This window comes from Symphalangus syndactylus, chromosome 6 (assembly GCF_028878055.3).
Source record: "Symphalangus syndactylus isolate Jambi chromosome 6, NHGRI_mSymSyn1-v2.1_pri, whole genome shotgun sequence".
Lineage (NCBI taxonomy): Eukaryota > Metazoa > Chordata > Mammalia > Primates > Hylobatidae > Symphalangus > Symphalangus syndactylus.
In genome coordinates this window covers 136407299-136415178 of record NC_072428.2, presented here as the reverse complement: position 1 = coordinate 136415178, position 7880 = coordinate 136407299, and the positions used below count along the sequence as shown (strand labels likewise).

The window sequence follows — 7880 nt, the reverse complement described above, 5'->3', positions numbered from 1 at the left end:
ATCACAAGGTCAAGAGTTTGAGACCAGCCTGGCCAACATGATGAAACCCTGTCTCTACTAAGAATACAAAAATTAGCCGGGAGTGGTGGTAAACACCTGCAATCCCAGCTACTCAGGAGGCTGAGGCAGGAGAATTGCTTGAACCCAGGAGGCAGAGGTTGCAGTGAGCTGAGATCACACCACTGCACTCCACTCTGGGCGACAGAAAAAAAAGTTCTTCTGAAATACCAGGGTGTAAATGTACCACTAAAGCTTAAATGAACAGTTATTGTATAGGCTGAGGCTTTGGGGGTTCTAAGTTTTTACTGTAAGCCACTAGCCTTTTGTCAAAACTTATCAATCTCTGACACAAAAATATATAAGGGGAAATAAAAGGGGAAAAAAGGAAGAAAGAAAGGCAGTGTGCAAACTCGCTTGGCAACCTGATGCTTCAGAATAGGATTTTGGGCCCACAGGTAGCCACCACTGGTAGTGGGGATAAAAGTCTAGTAATTGTGTCAATCAGTAGGTCATTATCTACTGTTCCTACTCCTTTCAAAAAATGAAGAAGTAAGAAAAAGAGAGAAAGAAAATTAGATTCCGTTTTCACATACGTTTTATAAGAAATTGTGTTGTATTTTTGGGTTGGTTTATTTGTTTGTTTTTTGAGACAGTCTCACCCTGTCATCAGGCTGGAGTGCAGTGGCACGATCTTGGCTCACAGCAACCTCCGCCGCCCGGGTTCAAGCAGTTCTCCTGCCTCAGCCTCCCAAGTAGCTGGGACTACAGGCGCACGCCACAACTCCCAGCTAATTTTTGCATTTTTAGTAGAGACGGAGTCTCACCATGTTGGCCAGAATCATCTCGATCTCTTGACCTCATTATTCACCCACTTCAGCCTCCCAAAGTGCTGGGATTACAGGCTTGAGCCTCCGCACCTGGCCAAATTGTTTTGTATGTATGAACCAGTTGGCATTAATGAATATTGCATGCCTGACTTTAAAACAATTTAACTTTATGTCAAAAATGGAATTGTTAGATAATTTTGCTCTATGTGTGCGTGAACGTGTGTGTATGTGTAGAGCCATGGTAATATAACAAAACAAAAACTAATACAGACAACTCATCACAGAATTTTATGAAGAAAAATGCATGTTATTTTTGTTTTGTTTTGTTTTAAAGAACAGATAAGTGAAGGGATTAAGGAGAAATATTCTAAAATCATGGAATCCCAGGATTGGAATAACATTTAGACATGGTCTTTATCTCGAACCCTGTCAAGCACGCCTCATAGGACAGGTATCTCTTCCTTCCTCTTAGCATGTTCCAGTGAGCCTCTATTTCTTGTTAAATGGCGTATCCAGAAACGAAGTTTCCAGATACAAACAATTAAGACAACATAATAACATCTATTGTTACTGAAATAAACCACATTTTTTATGTGCCAGATAATATAACATGCATTTTTTTACACCTATCTCATTTCATCCTCTTAACAATCCTATTTAACGAAATAAGAAAAACCCTATGAAGAAAAGATTTAATTGAAAAACACTTACTTAGGAAACTGACCAAGAACACATAGCTAATGCCAGAGCCTGGATTTACACCCAAGAAATTTGACACTAAAGGCTCAGGAACGCAAAATCCTCACACTGTGCTCTCGCAAGCCTGCTAAGTAAAAATAACTGATTCCTCTTTGTGTGCACTGCCGCTAAATCATTCTTAGGTCTTTATGCAGGTGTCCTTTTCCAATCAAATGTAGGACAGCACATTTAAACACGATTCAATATGATATTTTAAAATTTCTCAGAGCGCTTGATATGCTTGAGTTGTGCTTTGGGTTATAATTCTGTCAGGCAATGTTTCTGTCATCCCTCCAGTCCTCCAGAGTTCTTTGTGCGATCACCAAAACCAAAAAGCAAAAAGCAAAACAACAAAAGGCCAGGCGCAGTGGCTCCCACCTGAAATGCTAGCACTTTGGGAGGTCGAGGCAGGCAGATCGTGAGGTCAGGAGATCAAGACCATCCTGGCCAACGTGGCGAAACCCCGTCTCTACTAAAAATACAAAAGTTAACTAGGCGTGGTGGCGTGCACTGGTAGTCCCAGCTACTCAGGAGGCTGAGGCAGGAGAATCACTTGAACCTGGGAGGCAGAGGCTGCAGTGAGCCGAGATTGTGCCACTGCACACCAGCCTGGACGACAGAGCGGGACTCCTCCTCAAAAAATAAAAAAGACCAACCAAACAAAAAACTTAGGAGAGTACATCTATGTGTCTTTTTCTAAAGCACTGTATGAAATGTAGAAATCGAAGGACCCAAAGAGACACATAACACTTGATATTTACCCCTAAGTTGACATTATATATTAATATTTTTTGTGTACTCCTCCATCATTCATCTTTTTCCAGCTTATCTACACAAATTTCACAGAAACGCGTATCACCAATTTGTTAAACAATCCCTTCTTTCTTTTCCATACGTAGTTCTTTTTCTGTTTGTTCCAAATTTCATTTTACCCCTGACACTAACTCCAATTACACAAACCACATTTTTATAGAATATCGTTATTTTTGTTCAAGGTCACATGGAAAAAAACAAATGTATTATATCTTGGGGAATTCAACACATAAAATCATGCCATCCTTTATCTATTTTTTTATGATTTTGCTTTTCATACTGTTTTATCTAACATAGTGCCATTATAGTTTTGACAACCATAATGGCAACATATTACTCTAAAAATGTTACTGGAACTCCCCTGGCTTTGGAGAATATGTTCATGTCCTCCTCGTACCCTGCCCCCTGGATGCATTGGGAAGTCCATAGTATGGGCAAATATGCGCACTTTCCTGTTACTTGATTGATGGTTTTCTCAGCTTTATTCATGTTTCATAGTTTTGGTTAATAGCAGTGTAACCCAGTACGAAAGGTCAAGTAAAGAAAATGAAGGAACTAAATAGTTTATCCAAAGAAAGACATCCCTAAGTCTGAGACTGTAAAGAAAAAAGATAGGAGACCCAGTCTTCAAACTCAGGAGCCATTGCTTTCTTTCCCAGGGATTTTCAATGTCCTTTCCTTGGATGTTTTTAGGGATTACAAAAAAAAAAAAAAAAAGACAATAGAAATATAGAGAAAACAGATTTGCTGCTCAAATATATTTTGTCAACTCTAGGTTAAGTGGTCTAGACTAAATAATCCTCTGGACTTTTGGACTTTTCATAAACCTTAAAATGTGAATGTGAATTTGAATTTTAATATTCAAGACTGCAATAGAGTACTTAGTGTCTTTAAATTCAGAGAACTTTAGAATATATTCTTCCAAGCAACCCATGGAACTCATGTTTTATTGAAAAGATTTTTGGCCAGGTTCGGTGGCTCACACCTGTAATCCCAGCACTTTGGGAGGCCGAGGTGGGCAGATCATCTGAGGTCGGGATGGCCAAAATGGTGAAACCATTTTGAGACCAGCCTGGACAAAATGGTGAAACCCCGTCTCTACTAAAAATACAAAAAATTAGCTGGGTGTGGTGGCGGGCGCCTGTAATATCAGCTACTCAGGAAACAGATGGGAGAATCACTTGAACCTGGGAGGCGGAAGTTGAAGTGAGCCGAGGTCGCGCCACTGCATTGCAGCCTGGGCGACAGATTGAGATTGAGTCTCAAAAAAACAAAAACAAAAACAAAAAAAACACACACACAAAAAGAAAAGTTTTTAAATGTTTAAATGCCTATGCAACAATGCAACAACACTATCGCCTGCAGAACTCGATGTAGAATGGACATTTAGAAATATTTCAATGCATCTTTGTTTTGTTTCAAAATTAATAGGTTGACATATGAAAATTACATGGGATGGAGAGGCTGGTATAGAGTTCATAGCTAGACAAAAATCATAACTTTTTGAAAACTACCTCCCAAACAAAAGTCCTATAAACTATGAATGATATGCAAGGTAATTTTCTAGTACCTGAAATGAAAGCAAAACAAAAATGTTTATTCGATTTTTTGGTGGCGTTAAAGTTGACCTCTGATAAAAATATTTTCAGATAAAATATTTTTATCTGAAAACATAGCATTACACTAGATAACAATTATATAAAATAATCATTCATTCAAGAAATATTTTATCAAATGTTCCCTGTGTGTGAGCAGAGTGGAGATCCCCTATTATAATACTTCCCATTACAGTTTGCAATCCTTTCCACAGCTCATATACAGTCTGCCAACAGTATTATTTTGAGTATACCGTGAATTATATCTTCTTAAAAACAGATACTTAACTAAAAAGTCTAATAGAGCTGATGAGTCAAAACAGATTCCATAATATTCAGAAGATATCTTTTTCAGGTTTATAAGAAAATATCTCCTTGCATTCTTTATTACAACACAGAAATGTATCCATCTCTTAATTAAGGAAAATGATTTTCTAAACATCTGGAAACATCACTAGATTTATTTTTAGGTAAGTGGAATCTAAGTACTTTCTTATTATTTGGCTAAATGCTAATAAGTTAGCTAAAATATGACTTCTGTATTTTGTGACTAAATTCTCATTTATTACCTAAGTGTTTCACTTCTTATTTCAAATTTTTGGCTATATTCAAAATGTTTAATTATTAATATATTTTATTATTAAATACAAATCATTGCTGATAGGAAATTACATTTTGTTCTAATATTATTATTATTACTCTTCATACATCACTTCTTACATGTCATGTCAACATACAGAATCTAAAATGACAATCTGGATTTATAACCTATAGCATATACAGACAATTTCATATAGGATTTCACCTTCAATTTCCAACCTTTAGAATTTGAAGAGGAAAATGTGAAATGTGCACATTTATTATGAAAATCATCAACCATTATTAGTTTACTTAGAGCTATACCTGCTTCAATTTTTAGATGTCTCATAAAAATGTCTAAGGTCTAATATTCATTTTATCCTTAGTACAGCAAAAAAATTCTGGATTAAAAAATGATATTTAATGAGCACAGATACAGATGTCAATTATTTGATACCAGAGAAAGCATTACCTCCACACAAGCATCCCCAAAATTTAGAATAGTGGGACCAAAAAATCAAAACAGACTGTTCAAAAATGCCTACTCACTGTATTCTTTTCTATTAGAGAAAGTTATATATTACATTAGCCAGTGTTTGCTGGTGAGCAAATTACTCCTTGATAATAAAAGGTAAAGAGTAAAAAAAAAAAAAAATGGGCTGTGTCTGCAGACCAGCGCATTAAAGCACTCCAGGTTTCATCATGGAATTTTTTTCTGTAGTAATGAAGTGTATTTATGTACAAACAGTGCTGAAATAGGGCAAAGAGAACTCCAATAGCTAATATCAGAATGAGTTAGAGAAAAAGCACATTTCTTGTCCTTGCAAATCAGTAGAGTGACTTGCACACCTTGATATGTCTTTGGAAGGAAAAAGATATATACACGTAGCCCCTGAAACAGGCCTTGGGAGCTCATACATTTAATTACTGTCAGATCCATAGAAAGCTACAACGGCTTTTCATAAAATATTTAAATATACACTTGTGAGGCCATCTCATTAACAAATCTTGACACTATCTTGTCAGGTAGGGAAGTTATAACAATGCAGATAAAATTGCACGTGACACTGTCTTGTAGGAACCTCTTTTGATCATCTCCCTACCTGAACAGGAATTTTGCCTTTTTTTCTGTAGTATTCACAAGGAGCAGCACACATGCTTTTTTGCCCTTGTCTGTGAGCTCTAAAGTTGTCAATAAGCTTTGGGCTACCCTACCTGGAACAACTCAGTTTCCACAGAATTTATGAAAATGAAAATTATTGCAGTATTTTTCAAAAAGAACTATAATACCATAGGGGTGCTGAGCTAATAATCAGAGCTTTGGAAAGGATTAACTTACTTTACTGGAAAAGAAACACTCAAACTTTTATGAGACTATCCATGAGGAATGTAACAGGAGCTAGTCCTTCTTTCTTTTTACTCAAGATAAAGTGTGAAATGTGAAATATATGTAATTGGGCATGGAATAAACAGAAAGATCCCCAGGGTGAAGATAGCACAAAGAATTTCACTGTGACGACTTCCAACATTAGAAGTAACCACAGAGAGGCCGGGCGCGGTGGCTCATGCCTGCAATCCCAACACTTTGGGAGGCCGAGGCGGGCGGATCACGAAGTCAGGAGGAGATCGAGACCATCCTGGCTAACGCGGTGAAACCCTGTCTCTACTAAAAATACAAAAAATCAGCCGGGGGTGGTGGCGGGCGCCTTGTAGTCCCAGCTACTTGGGAGGCTGAGGCAGGAGAATGGCGTGAACCTGGGAGGCAGCCCTTGCGCTGAGCCGAGATCACGCCACTGCACTCCAGCCTGGGCGACAGAGTGAGACTCCGTCTCAAAAAGTAAATAAATAAAAAAATAAATAAAATAAAAATAAAAATAAAAAATAAAAAGAAGTAACCACAGAGAAAAAACAAGATGGGAACTTCTGATTTGCCTGACTTTGGAACACTCAAAAATAATCTCATTTAATCCTAACAGTCACACCTTGGGATAAATATTAATACCATATTATCTCCATTAAGTTCAGGAAGTAAATTGCTATTGTCATACAGCTGGAAACATGGGAACCAGATTTCAAACACAAGTCTGTTTGGCTTCAAAGCCCAACATCTTTCCTCTACAGTATTTGGAAAGAGCTTTCCAAGTAGTACACTGGTTAAAAGTCGGTTTCTGTCTACTAAAAATCAGTAGAATCTGTAAAACCTCTCCTGAGGAAGAGGTACAGAAACCATGATTTTTTGAATCAAGAATCTGTATGCAGACTTCACAAGTATGCAGCAAAATAAGAGAAAGATTTTAAACCTGCATAATTTAGAGTAGAACATAGGAACAAATATTGTTACAGCAATAGAAGCAAGCATAGTTTATGAAAAAATGTTTTTAAAGTTTGAACATTAAGCAATGAAAGAGATTGATAATCCTATACGATCAGTAAATTAATGACAATATAAAGAAACTGCTCCTTTGTATTAACAAAAGAGGTGGACTAAAATGTCTACCTGTCTGCAGGAAATTAAGAGAATAACAGAAAAAGGATGAGGAGAAATGGACAAGAACACAGCCAGAGATACTGCCTTATCCAGATCTGACTAAAGGTTTTGTTGCTACCCTAATTAGGAACTTTTAATAATAGATTATGTATGCTGTTCATAGTGTGGTTTCAGCTTTTCATCAATCCTTCTGTCATCTCTACTATATCTTTTGGAAAGCCTGAAGTTAAAAGAAAACATTTGGGTCTACTTGACATGGGTGGATCTATCCAATCACCTCTGTAATCAAGATGCTGGTGCCCTGACTGATCATACTATGTGCCAAGACAGGTCAGAATCTAGGTGCTAATTGGATTAAGGTATACACATTTCTTGAAATAAAATATTTGGAGTAAATTTTACTTTTCTACATTGTCAAATTTGAAAAATACTTTAATATATAAAAAATGCTTTAAGTTACAATTATATCTGTTTGAATTAAACTAAGTTTTAAACCACATGGCACTAATAAAACTGTTTTTAAAAGTTAAAGTGGCAATCTAGTGGGTTTTCTGATATGTGCTTGACACTACTTAGAATAACCAGGAAAGAATATATAGCTTGATAATTTAGTGCAACAATAAATTTAAGTAAAACTAAATTATATCAAAGTGTAATTCTACTTTAAAGTTTCTTTTCATCAAATGCAATGAAGACAGGTAAATTATAACATAATAATTAAGACTACATAGATTTTTAACTAATTTCAAATATAATTAAATTGATTTTCAAATCTGACTACATTTATTGTTTTAGAAAATTGCTTTGAAGGTATTCATATAGTCTACTAATTGTTCCTTT

At 36.3% G+C, this 7880-nt stretch overlaps 1 protein-coding gene and 1 long non-coding RNA gene across 4 annotated transcripts in view; one reads left to right on the top strand and one right to left on the bottom strand.

Moving 5' to 3' along the window:
* The window catches only part of CNTNAP2 (contactin associated protein 2), a 2323962-nt gene that overhangs the window by 1838861 nt on the left and 477221 nt on the right, over positions 1-7880 (bottom strand). The window lies entirely within an intron of this gene.
* Positions 1-7880, top strand: part of LOC129485159 (uncharacterized) — a 52870-nt gene that overhangs the window by 25661 nt on the left and 19329 nt on the right. Inside the window, exons 2-3 of one of the 2 annotated variants that reach the window (XR_008658625.2) lie at positions 4329-4443; positions 7260-7370. This is a non-coding gene — a long non-coding RNA (uncharacterized lncRNA). Of the gene's footprint in view, positions 1-4328; positions 4444-7259; positions 7400-7880 lie in introns of both variants that reach the window. The other variant, XR_008658624.2, reaches the window with a different exon arrangement.